This window comes from Citrus sinensis, chromosome 8 (genome assembly GCF_022201045.2).
Source record: "Citrus sinensis cultivar Valencia sweet orange chromosome 8, DVS_A1.0, whole genome shotgun sequence".
Lineage (NCBI taxonomy): Eukaryota > Viridiplantae > Streptophyta > Magnoliopsida > Sapindales > Rutaceae > Citrus > Citrus sinensis.
The window spans coordinates 15,206,605-15,220,529 of NC_068563.1; the positions used below are offsets into that span (position 1 = coordinate 15,206,605).

Genomic DNA, 13,925 nt, shown 5'->3' on the forward strand with positions numbered 1-13,925 from the left:
AAAGTCATGTTCTTCACCACAGTATACACAAGAAAGTTTAGCAACTTAGTTTACTGTTGCTGGAGCAGATATCATGGCCTTTACCATGTTAGTCAATGAGGTTACTTGTGCTTATAAGGTTGTAATTGCATCTATGTTATGTACCCCTGCTGATCCTCTTGCTGCTAATTGCCTGGCTGAAGGCCACTGATAATTATTATTGGCAATTCTCTCTAGAATTTTATAAGCTTCAGTGTAAGATTTGGATAACAGGGCTCCATTTGCTGAAGCTTCCACCATTAACCTTGTACTTGGGTTTAACCCATTGTAGAAAGTTTCCAATTGAATGCAACAAGGAATACCAAGATGATGACTCCTTCTGAGCAATTCTTTGAATCTTTCCCAAGCCTCGTACAAATTCTCATCTTCAAGTTGATGGAAGAAAGTAATCTCATTCTGTAACTTTGCATTTTTTGTCGGTGGGAAATATTTCATTAGGAATTTGTCAGCCAATTCATTCCATGTAGTGATAGAATCAGATGGTAACAAATTTAACCATGCTCTTGCTCGATCTCTTAAGGAATAAGGAAAAAGCCTCAGCCTTAAGGCATCTTGTGTTGCTCCAGCAATCTTAAAAGCATCACTTACTTCTAAGAACAATTTAAGATAGAGATGAGGATCTTCATTTGGCAATCCATTGAATTGACCAACTGTTTGCAACATTTGAGACATCAGTGGCTTCAATTCAAAATTTGCAGCTTCTACTTCAGGTCTGATGATCCCAGGGTGTACAACTTGAAGAGTTAACACAGCATAATCTCTTACAGTTCTGTCTCTGTCATCAGCCATGTAAATAACATTGTTATTGCCTGGCTGTCTCCCGTTAGCATGTTCATTATGCTCTTCTTGAATGTTGACTGGTTATAAGGGCCTGTGAGGATTCAAATTTCCCGTATCCTGTAAATTATTCATGCTTGAAATAGTTTTTGAATTCCTTTGTTCTCTTCGCAGTCTCCTGATAGTCTTTTCAATCTCATGATTGAACTGGAATACCACAGATCTATCTTTGCACATGCACGTACTGATCTGCAAAAAAATATAATGAATTAGGTCAATTTTGGCGCTATCAAGATTTACTTCACACTTCAAAGATAAACAATCAATCCCCGGCAACGGCACCAAAAACTTGTTAGTTAATTTTATAAGCAATTGCTACCAATGTCAATGTGCAAGTATACACAATAAGTAATAAAGTGATGAGTATTCAAGAGCGTCTCCACAGGGATTGATGTTACTCGAAATGCTATAACAATCACAATAGTGAGCATCAACTTAAGGTCTAAGTTAATAATTGTAAAGTAATTTCTATCATAATTAATGTTTGTGAGAGAATTAAATAAAATAATACCATAATGAAATAAACTATGTTTATTGTGTCTAAGATTTAATTGAGATTATAGTAGTTGAATGATCAAACTCTCCTTATGGGGGTGACTGTTTTCTTTATCAAATTAGCACCAATTGTTACGACAAGTGCTGCAGCACTAGACAGAATAAATCTGCATCCTCAGCTATCGCATATTGGAAGTCTCATACCCTTAAATCTACTAACAATGACCAGTTGCTAATCTACTTATGGCATGGCATTATGATCTTTAGTCTCTCCACCGTACAAGGTGAACACCTATGTCTAGTGTGTCACAAATCTTAACTTCAAGTATTGCCCTTATGGAATTCAAGATAACTTAATCCAGGAAACTCAACTTAAGATCAAGTAATACTCTAATAATATCCACTAAGACATGCTCTTTTGCTGCTCTATCTTAACTAAAACTATCAAATGGGTGGTCAATCGAAATAACAGTTATATTCATAAAAACTACTAGAGTAAAATGCTACAGCAATGACATAACAACATACAAATTAGGGTAAACAAAAGCCCATGAGTGTGCATGCGTTAAATTAGGAAACATGCAGATTGCAATTTTGTGGCTGACCCGCCCCTAAGTTTTCTCCCGCATTGCTCCTAGATTGCTACAGCACTGGTTGCTCTAACATCCGCAACCATACTGCATTATTCCTGATTGTGCTTTACTTCTTTTGCGGCTGTCTTCTTTGCTCCTCTTGCTCGTCTAATGCCTCAACATCCCTTCATGAATCAAGACTTTCTGAAAACCTACAATTATGCACCTGTTTTTAGCACAAATTACTTTGATTTAAGCAAAACTTATTAAGACTCAACTAAAATGAATGTTTATGCAAAATATAACCAAAATGTAATAAAAACACCTTATTTGATCTCTAAGTGATCTTGATTTAAGTCTAGAAAGGATGTAATAACTCTCATTTTCTAGAGTTATCATGTACTCAGACGGGCCCCAAAGGCCTATATCTCATCTGTATCATCTGTATTTTAATATCTGTCTGTATCTCATATCTGTATCTTTGTAATCATCACACTGTATGCATATGCCCCCAAAAGGCAAAAGCGCCCAAACACACGGCCCAAAGCCTCTATATGTGTTCAGACGGGCCCCAAAGTTCTCTCATCTCATCTGTATCACATGTATCTAGAGGGAAGGGTACTGTCTAACGATTTCAAAAAAAATCACTATACTCATATTCACATACCTTTTAACCATACTTTAAATCATACCACATTTGAATACATTTTTCTTATCTTTAAAAAATTATCATGCTTTATTCAAAGTCGATACACAAAATCATTAACCAAACATTTTAATATAATATCAATGCGTGAATAAAATCCATTTCGAGAAATTATTAAATCAGAACATTTAAAACACTTATTTCACAAACATGCATTACTATCATATTTAACTATGCAAATAGGTTTTGTATATTCTACTCATAGTGACGGTGTTCACGCTCAGTCATCGTCCACGTCTGCGGACCGGTTCTCACTCACGGATCCTCCTAAATCAAGGAAACGACATAATTATTTTTCATAAATTAGAATTACGACTAAATTTATGCAATAAACTCGAAACAAACATCTATCCATAATTTACAACTCCCGTGTCGATAAAATTACTAAAATGCCTTCGAGTCCGTAAATCATTAAAATACACCGAAATCAGAAATCACCGAATTACCCTCAGAATCATAATTACACCCAATCCTCAATTCTAGGAATTACTAAAATATCCACAGGCTCAGAAATTACAAAATCACCGTCAGAGTGTGAAATTATCGAAATGCCCTTGCCGGTCAACGGTCATCAGAATTTAGTCAACGCTGGCCGGGAAGTTCAAGTCTGAAAGTTCCAATCACACTGAGTTCAATGGTACCGACGGTGAGCTCCAACTCACGACAACGACGCTAGAATTTAGTTCGACAGCCGTGAATTCCAACAATTGACCGACGGCGAAACAGTAATTCCCGGTGGCTATGGATGGTCGCAAATGGAAAAGGGAGTCGTAGGGGAACAAAATCCAACTGGTGGTGTCACCCAAAACCGGCGAAAATCCCAGCGGAGCAAAGTGAAATAGTTGCGGGTTTTCAAGCTTCGATTACTGTTGTTCTGGCTGGTTTTCGGCAATGAGGATGGCAAGGGAATGACGGCCGGCTTCTAAGCTTCAGATTGGTACCAAGCTCGGCCGAAACAGTGGCCGGGAATGGGAGATATGGCCGGGTCAAGGTCGCGAGTTCCGGATCGGGTTTTCGGGTCTGTAGTTGGGTTGGTTTGGCAGCTTCTCTCTCACTCTCTGTTACACATGCATATGTTTCCTCTGTTTCATTTTAAATTCTACATATGTTACACCATGCTTTCCATACCCAATTTGATTACCCGTTCCCTTCCATATGGTCATTTCAGCACCTGGATCCTTAAACACTTTAGGGTACCCATTAATGAACCATCTTGTAAACCCTCTAAGAGTATAGGGGATGAAGCCGTGTGTGCCTTAGGATTTGAGTGGCGTAATGGAGCATTGGTAAAGTTCATTGACATTAAGTACACTTTGATTGCTCCGAGTGATGATTGTCCTCTCAATGATGTGGTTCATGTTGATCAACTTCCTGATTTTTCACTTCCTTTTCGGGGTTAGTGTAGACGTCATGATCCTCCTATATATGCATATGATCTTGATTCTTTGCATCTGCTATACCACCTCCAGAGCCCTCTACCTCTGAAGAGGTTACTTTTCAGCAGCTTATGGATGAGGTGAGGGCACTTGCTGTGCAGCAAACCAGTTTTTAGCAGCACATTCTCGAGGAGCATCAGCGTCTCTCACAGTAGCATCAGCAGCTCCTTCATGGTTAGCGCCTCATCTTTGACCACTTTGGTATTCCATATCTATTTCCACCTCTACCACCACCATTACCACCACCTCAGTAGTCTCTCTTCTCTTATGCTTGTATTGGACACACCAACATTTACTGCTTGATGTTCTTTTATTTTTTATTTGAGATTATGTGGATGTTTGTTATGATTTTCATTCTGTTTTGGATTATGTGGATTTGATATGATTGTTTGTTATTTTTTTTCACTTATGTTTTGGATAATGTGGAACTAATGTGCTTGTCTAGAGTTTTTGATGCATGATAGGGGGAGTATTTTACTTTTTTTTTTTATGATGAAGGGGGAGATATGATATATAATTGTTTGTTTCTAAAAATATGTATTCATATGCATTCATGCAGCGGGAGCTTTTTAAAATATTTTTCAAATTAGTTTTTAATCTTGCAATTATTAAGGGGAGTTTTTCATAACTTAATTAAACAATTATAATGTGTTTTGTCATCATAAAAAAAGGAGAGATTGTTAGCCTATATGGCTATAAAATGTTATTTTGATGATAACAAACCATATGTTTTGGATAAATAAAGAATTACACATTGTGTTTTTTAGGCAAGAAAATGATTTTATGAAATTGATTGTTTTCAAGTTTATGGTTTAAATTGAAAAGTTTTGAGAATTTTAAAATCAACAAGTATTGTTTTAAATTCTGAAAATGGAGCTATTTGCAAAGTTTTATAAATATTTGGGTTATAGTATAATTTTATAAAGTTTTAGGATAAAACAACAATTTTAGAAAATAATTATTTCACTGTAGCAAGCGGCTAACCGGATTCACCAAATCGGCAAACCGGTTAACAAGCAGAAGCTCTCTAGAGTAAAAATGGCTAACCGAAAAAAAAAGCAGTAAACCAGATGTGCAAAAATTCAAATCTTTGACCATAACGGTAACATCGAGTAGCAAACCGGTTAACATAAAGCGGCAAGCCAATTATCACCAGAAAGTTAATAACGATTAGTTTTATACTCCTACTGTAAAATGGCTTCAATCAAATTCAAATGGAGAGAGACAACTATTGTTATCATTGAGCAATCTTTTGCAATCTGAGCATAAAATTTGTGTATTCATTTCATTCATTTATTGAGCTTTCATTTGTAATCAAACACATTGTGTAAGGAAAATTTATTTGTAATCATTTTTGTAAAATCAAGTTGAGAAGTTGTAAGTGTTGAAATACATTTGGGTTAAGAGATTGAGGATAATCTCCTGTTGTAAAGGTCCATTGACACCTTGGAAGTTAATTATAAGAGTTGTTGAAGCCTTGGAGGCTCGCATAGTGAAATCCTCAAGCCCGGTGAACTTGGAAGTGTGGATGTAGGTATGGTTGGCCGAACCACGTAAAAATCGCGTGTTTTCTCTCTCTTACCCTATCTCTTTATTTTTTATTGCACATTAATTTGTTTATTTCGAATTTGGTTGCTTTGTTTAAATTGCACTAAGTTTTAATTGCTTAAATTTTTAGAATCCCAATTCACCCCCCTCTTGGGTTTCCTAATTAGTATTTGACATTACACTTTGAAGGTCAGGTTAGTCTCTAAAAGGTGGCAAGTTCTCTTACTCACATAAAACACTCAAATTTTCTCTCATTCAAGGGATTCCCTGAAAGCCCTCATCTCTTTCAACCTCCAACTAACTTGACCGTCTGAGTGCCGTTGCTAGCCACTATCGGCACCACCACTAATTACTATTTTCTTTGATTTTAAGTTCGTCCTAGTCACGACCATCCCCCGAAAACTGTCTCTAGGTGCTTTAGTCTCCATTGTTATCAAGACCATCTCTTGAAAATAAGCTCTTATTGTAACACCCTTTCCTTGTTTGTTTGTTTATGCTTACCTATTTAATTGTCTGTCGTTTGTTTGTATTAATCGATTTTAATTAGCACTATTTAAGATAAAGTATAATTTCTTTATTTTTTTTAAAAAATAAATTATTGTAGAATATCATTTTTATCATATAATCGTATAATGTATTCTTATAAAAGCAAGTATTTTTATAAAACCTAAACTCTTCCTATCTCCCAACAACTAAAACTCTTTATCCTAATAACCATATAAAAGCAAAGAATTCTAGGGTTTTCTTTTATGCACATTTGAAATAAGTTTTCAGGTAATTATCCTTCTCTAATACATGTTCTCTAATCTTATGTGTTTGATGATGAATGCATGCATTGTTCTCTTTATCATGAATGACTAGTTAGGAATTATGAGGTATGAGTGATGTGATTTGATTATTGTTTTCCCTTTATTTTGATTCAATTTCGGCACTAAAGTTTTTTTAAAAAATAAAAAATAAACTAGACATCCTAAGGTTTTCAATGATATATTTTGTGCAAAGAGATTCCAAGTAATCAACTTGTTGTGATTTCCTGAAGTTGGAACAATGGTGCTAGAAAATTCTGATTTTCAGTAGCATGTTTGATTTCACGATTTGTCTGTCTATTCAAATGATATCTAAAAATTATGTTGATTTTTCTATTTAATGTTCATTATGTCTACTTACTATTTCATAATTGTTGGTTGAGTATAAAACTTATTACAAAATCATTATGTTGGGCTGCTGCAGTTCTGGAAATTGCTTTCCAGAATTGCGATTGCTGATGGTGAAATTAGTTTAGACTATTAAAAGGCTTTAGAATGACCTATAAAAATTATATCCATATAATATCATGTGTCTCATATGATTTAAAGTTCATTTGACCAATTTTGATTGACTTAACATTAGGTTATGATTTTCTGAATTGCAAAACACAAACCTGAAAGTTTCTGGACAGATTTGCTGGTCTCTTAATATAAATTCATTTAAAATAGTTTTACATCTTCAAAAATTCTAGAAATTTGATATATTGTTTCTACTGTTGTAAAATCAATTGGTATAATTTTTATGATTTTTATTAAATATTTTATGAATTTTCTAATTCAGCTATCTCTGTTTTTATCACTGTTGGACAGTGCGAACATTCACATGTAAAATTCTTTTTGCAATATGCTTCTGGCCTTCATTCATTTTTTTACATTTTCATATGAAATGCTGCATGTGTTTATGGTTTCTTTTTGTAATTTTTACAATTTTCCGACTTATGATCAGCTTAGTAAAAGTTTGCTTGCATAAGATGGTCAAGTTTAGACTCGCTTTGATGGTTTAGTACTTATGACTAGGCTTGATTATGTTGAATTTATATTGATAAGAATGCGTCTTGTTGTTTTAGGATGAGAGTGACCTCGTGGTTGAGGTTACCTTTCTTTTTATTATTGAGGATTGAGGTAAGTAGATTCATGCATAGTACATCTATTTTACAATTAAATTCCTTTTGATTCAAGATATGTATTATGTTGAAAAAAAAAAGTAAATGAAACTGATTTGTCTAGTCTTTTACAATATTTTGTTAAGTAAAATCATTCCTTAAAAATTATTTATAACAAAACTTTATTTATTAAAAACTTGTTTTATAAATTGTCTTAAAAATGAAAGCTTTTATTAAATTGTTCTACGTCAAATACTTTGAAATAATTATGAATTATTTAAATGTAATTTATGGAAGTTTACAAATGATTAAATGTTCAAGGATGATTTTATATGTTTGGCTCATTATTTGTAGTGATGTTATGTTATGTTATGTTATGGAAGGCTAGCTGGATTTTGTGCACATATGATGTTAATGTTAATGATTCTCGCGGGGTAAAGTACCCTGAATGATGTTATATGGCCGGGTCATTGGGTCTACAAGTAATACTATGTGGCATGAGCTAATTATGTTTTATGTGTTTAGAATACTTTTGTTATTTTTAAAGGATTTAAATGTCTTTGTAATGATGTGATTTATTCTTGTTAAATGATGATTTACAAAGGTAGTTTCTCTTATTGTTTTGCACGTCTAAGAAGTTTTATTAAATTATATTTTAAAAGTTTTTAGTATTGTGCATGAATTTACTTATTAAGTTGACGACTCACCTCTGGTTACCACATTTTTGTAGATAGAGTTAGATGATGTCAGCTCATGGTCTTAGGAGGAAGAATAAGAGCTTTGTTTCTTTTGAGGATTAATATTACGTTGATAATTTAAGACTAATTTAGCTTCCTTTGGGATGATATTTATTTGAGAATATGTTATTTTAAAATTTATTTACATTCTTTTGGAGGTTTAGGACATTTATTGTTGGTTATTACTTTGAAAGTTTTAGATACGAGAATGATTAAATGCAGTTTTACTTCAATTTTACCGTAGTGTCTTGTTAGTGGAATTGGGGTGTTATACTTATAATGTTTTTGGGATGAACCAAAATCAAATTAAAGCAAAAACATCATTTGTTGGTCTTTTACTATAAGGATTAGGATCCAATGTTAAGCCGAATTTTTTTTAGCATTAAATTAATGGTTAGTATTATTATTATTATTTTTTCCTAACAACTACTGATGCATTATTCAGTAAAAACTTTACTCAATGCAAGCCACCTAACGAAAGTATTGAAGACTTTATTTCGAAGCTATGATTAATCACAATATGCTTTAAGATATAAAACGTATTCTACTTATTGCTTTCTTAACTCAAAGAATAATATTATTACCAATATATTTCAAGTAGCTTATTCAATCATTGTTATCTTGATTATTATTTCCTCGACCAAAAAAATAAAAATCTATTCACTTCGAGTAATGATGTAAAATAAAATAAAGTGAGATAGCTTCTTTCTCTAAAACTAATTATTCTATTTTTCAATGCAAGTAAATATTATGTAACATCAATTTACATTATATTGCTCCAACTTTTTGGCTTTTTTTAGTTGTTTGTAGTAAATGAAAAGGTTTCAAAATTTGAAGATTCAAGGCCTGACTAGGGATGGCAATTTGACACCGTCCGAATTTTGACCTGATTGATCCGACCCAAGTTTTTTGGACTGTGATCCGAATTTTTTAGTCTCGGGGTTGGGTTCAGGCCAACAAATTAAAGCTCAATTAAATTCGGGTTGGTGTTCGAGCCCTATAAATATACAATGCGTATGGGAAAAATTATGGATTTTTTTTTAATTTATGTTAAGTTGCGGAATTGAATTGTGGAATTGTGTATTTTTATTTGTATAATACACTAGTTTTTTTTTAATGAAAAATTATGGACATATAATAGTTTTAGAACAAAACAATATTGTTTTACATCATTGACAAACAAAGTAAAATTGGACAAAGCAAAACAAAATTGGACAAAACAAAACAAAATATTTAAGGCAAGAGAGAAAGCACTGTGTCGGCTCACAAAAAGTCTAACTTGACCTGAAATGCAAATAATCAGGCTTTTTTTGGATTAGGCTTTCAATTTCAGTAATCGGATCAGTCCAAGCCCGAACCCAACCTGACCAATTGCCATCCCTACATATGACTATTGTTATTTTGACCAAATGATATTGTAATAAGTGTATAGTTATTTGAACTCATTGAATTACTCATTCAATTCACTTTTGAAAATAATTTTTAATTATTAAAATACCCTTAAATCAAATCATAATTATAAACCTAAAATATAGTAAAAAAATAATAGAAATTCTATTCTTTAAATCCATCTTTACATTCAACATTTAACTGTTTTCTTTAAACCCTAAATTATTTTTTTAATTTTTGATTAATCGTAGAATACATAAAAAATGATTCGTAATTTTGTAATAATATTATACTAACAAACTGTTATAGCACATTCAAAAAATACTTAACCAGTTCTTATTTACATAGTGAAATGCAAATAGCACATTCAAATGTTAAAGAATTAGAGAGCTGCTGCTAGAGATGAAACATATGGATTCTTACATCAGAAAAAAATTATGTTTTCTATCTTACAAGACTAGCCACTGAAAAGCATGGTAAAGAAAATCAAATAATTCTCACTTGAAAAAAAATTATGAAATAGAATTAGAATGACACAGCCACCAATCAAACTATTTGACAATAACTAGCAGAAGATAAAGCTTGCGAAATGGAGGCTGAAAGCAAGTAATGAAAACTCTTTCAACAAACTGATATATAACAAAATGCAATAAAGAAAATAAAAAATTCATTACAAGTACATGTTAAAGATATCCCAAGTAGTTTTGATGTAATTGAAATATTTGAGATTGAAGTGGAAATAAGATTTAAAATCAATTGAGAGGAATAAATTAGAAACCCTAATACTAATAAAATACACGCAAAAACCCTAATTCTAAATCATGGAAAAAAAACCATAATACGAATAAATCGTGCCCTTTCTTTTTCTCTTTCCTCTTCATTGTTCCTCACTGTTAATTTTATTTCTAATGACAATTTTGATTTCAAATTAAGTGGAAATAAGACCACCCACGATTGTGCTTGCTGGATAATAATTTTTTTAAGCAAATCCTGCATTCATTGTCAATTTAAAATTCAATAGCTCCTGTCTTGCTGTATTTTTTTCTGTATAATCTTTCCCCAAGTGATTTTAATAGAAATATTAAGGAAAGGAAATATTTGGAATGAACTTTATTGATGCTTTACTATTATATTTATGCAACAGCCGCTGATGGATTCGCCAAGAAATATGATAAGTAAAAAATAAGATGATAATAACAATCTCTAAAGCTAAGGTTTATCTTACGCAAGTAGCTATCCTTATTGAATTTAAAAGGATAACAACTAGCTTTGTAAGTTTGGGAACAGCCCCACGTCATGTTTCAAGAATGTTAAATACGGCCAAGTAAGATGCCAAATAATCCAAGGACTTTGATATAGTTAATTTAGTTACTGCACTTTCATGCCCCCTCAAGCAAACACTGAAACCACTCCGTAGCGAGTAATTTTGTGAGGATATCTGTAGATTGAAAGTCTGTAGGAATGTATCTAACTTCCACGAGGCCTTTTGACACTATACCTCTGACAAAGTGCGCGTCAACATCAATATGTTTTGTTCTACAGTGGTGGACTGGGTTAGCAGCTGTGCTGTCGCACCAGATAAAAGGGGTTCAACAATTACAATCTTCAGTTCATCAAGCACTGAAGGATTTGTCACCAATGATCTTTCAGGTTATGACTCAAGTTTGATATGAACTTGACGTATGAGCGCGTTTATTACCACTAAAAAAACTTAGCAAGAGAAAATATTCCTCTCAAAATTAGAGAGAAAAAATCTTTTTAATTCTGAGGATGTTCATTATGTTCCTAAGATAACAAAAGTATCATTAGCCCAAGATAACAAACTGATTCTTGATTTTATTGACAATATTTGTATTATTAATGAGGAGAAGCAGGAGAAGATGCGACTAAAAGAAAGACCGTTAAAGGGTTATACCAATTTCCATTAGTTAAAAAAAATGTTGCTGCCTTAAAAAGTCCTCATATTGCTATTTTACTTGCTTCTCTCAATTTGAGTCTTTTGAATCCAATAAGTTCTGTACAAGAACATAGTCATAGGCCTAGTTGAATAATTCTTTTTCACAATCGGATCGAGCATCCTCATCCTAATGTGTTAAAACAAATATTGCTTTTATGTAATAAACCTTCAATTGGCAATAAAAATCTTATTCCTTATTTTTGCGATGCTTGACAACAAGGAAAAAAAGGCATAAGCAACATTTTGAAAAGATGAGTGCTTCACAACCTTTAGAGCCTTTACATCTTCATTTGTGAGGACCAGCCCCTTTGTTGTTATTTTAATTGTTTCTTTCAATTTGAGTCTTTTGAATCCGATAGGTTCTGTACAAGAACATAGTCATAGGCCTAGTGAAATAATTCTTTTTCACAATCGGATCAAGCATCCTCATCCTAATGTGTCAAAAGAAATATTGCTTTTTATGTAACAGACCTTCAATTTGTAATAAAGTCTCATTCCTTATTTTTACGATGGTTGCCAAAAGGGGAAGGCATAAGCAACATTTTAAAAAATGAAGCACCATAGCTTCACAACATTTTAGAGCTTTTACATCATCATTTGTGAGGACCGACACCCCTTTGCTGCCAGGAAGAAGTTTTAAATACTATCCGAGCATAGTAAATGACCACACACGTTATACCTGGATTTTTCCTCTCAATGCTAAGTCATAGACTCTTACAATCTTTAAGAACTTCAAAATAAATATTAAAGATCAATTGAGAAAACATATTCTACAAACAGACTGGAGGCTTGTGGTTAAAAATAAAAACAAATGCACTACCAATGTTCGAAATTGAAAGTAATTTATAATAACCAATTTCTCACTTCCCTTAAACTTAAATTTTATATTGGAGGCACCAATATCATTTGTGACATGATGTGTCACACCACTGTCCAAAAACCATCCATGATCAACTTCCTCTTCTGGCATTGTCATGTAGGCAGAAGTTTGTCCCATTGGTTTATTATTTCACAATACAGGGAACATATTATTAAAATGAAAATAGCATTGACTTGTTGAGTGCCCATGCTTACCACATATCTGACAAGTAGATCTATTAACTCCCTTATTGAAATTGTTTCCAGCCCAGCCTCTACCGTGAATATCACCGCAAAAGTTTCTTGTTGGGAAATCTCTTCTAGTGGGTTTTCATCTATTTGAAAGATGGTTTAGCAAAGTTCAGATTTAAGTGAGCATTAGGCCCAAGATTGCCAGTTGCTGTAAATTGCTACATCATGCTCTCATGATTTAGCAAAACTGAAAACATTTCAGGTAAAGAAAGGTTATATGTCCTTGCTGCTATGTATATGACAACAAGATCGTACTCTAACCCTAAACTTTCAAGAATATAGGAGATTAATCATTCTCATTGAATCAAATTTTTCTTGGTGGGTTGTATCTACATTTTCAGTTGCAAGACCATAGATTTTGACTATTATACAAAATGTGTTTCAAGTGCATTCTAGACTTCAAAAGAAGTTGTATATTGCACCATTATTCCTAAACCGACTCTATCATTGATGACAAGAGCCAGCTGAGCAAGATCTTGTCCCTCCTGAGCCACTGAATATACCTAGGGTTTTCAGCTGTAATAATGGTTTGATGTTCATCTATATTCACTATGAACTTAGTTGGAACAACCGTGGACCCATTAATTAGAAACTCAATGTTGTTGCCTCGAATTGAAGAAAGTACTTGAGATTTCCATATTAGGAAATTCTGTCTATCAAGCTTAATGGGAGAGGTGAAACTAAAGGTTTGTCAGGAACACTACTAGAAAAATGGGCTTTACTGACACTTCGTTATTGACACTTTGCAAAAAGTGTCAGTACTTATGTACATAAGCACCATTTTCCGCTTTTGACAAATAGGAATAAGAGATTAATGATACTAGGGTGTCAGTAAACTAAATATCAAAAATCACTAACACTAAAATATCAATGATAAAAAAAATTCATAAAAATTTTGTTTTAGCTCCAACTCGAACTTGAGAGCTCTAAGATTTAAAGCTTTAATGTTCGGAGCACAGACCATCAAATCTCGATGAGTCAAAGTCATAATAATATTTCAATTATTAAAAAATGAAAATATAAATAACAACAACATAAAACACACTTGACTTTTCCCCATCCAGACTATATCGACTGTCTCTATCTTGCTTTCATCGTTCGCTTTCGCTTTCGTTTTTCTCTTCTCGATCTCTTCTGTTTTGCACTATCCATTTACAAATTAAATTCAATTAATTTAGATAGATAATGAA

At 33.0% G+C, this 13,925-nt stretch overlaps 1 non-coding gene across 1 annotated transcript; it reads left to right on the forward strand.

The window, feature by feature from the left end:
- Positions 1-337: 337 nt before the first annotated feature.
- LOC112499394 (small nucleolar RNA R71) lies at positions 338-443 on the forward strand. The gene has a single exon (XR_003067005.2). It is a non-coding gene; the product is annotated as a small nucleolar RNA R71 (small nucleolar RNA).
- Positions 444-13,925: the final 13,482 nt, after the last annotated feature.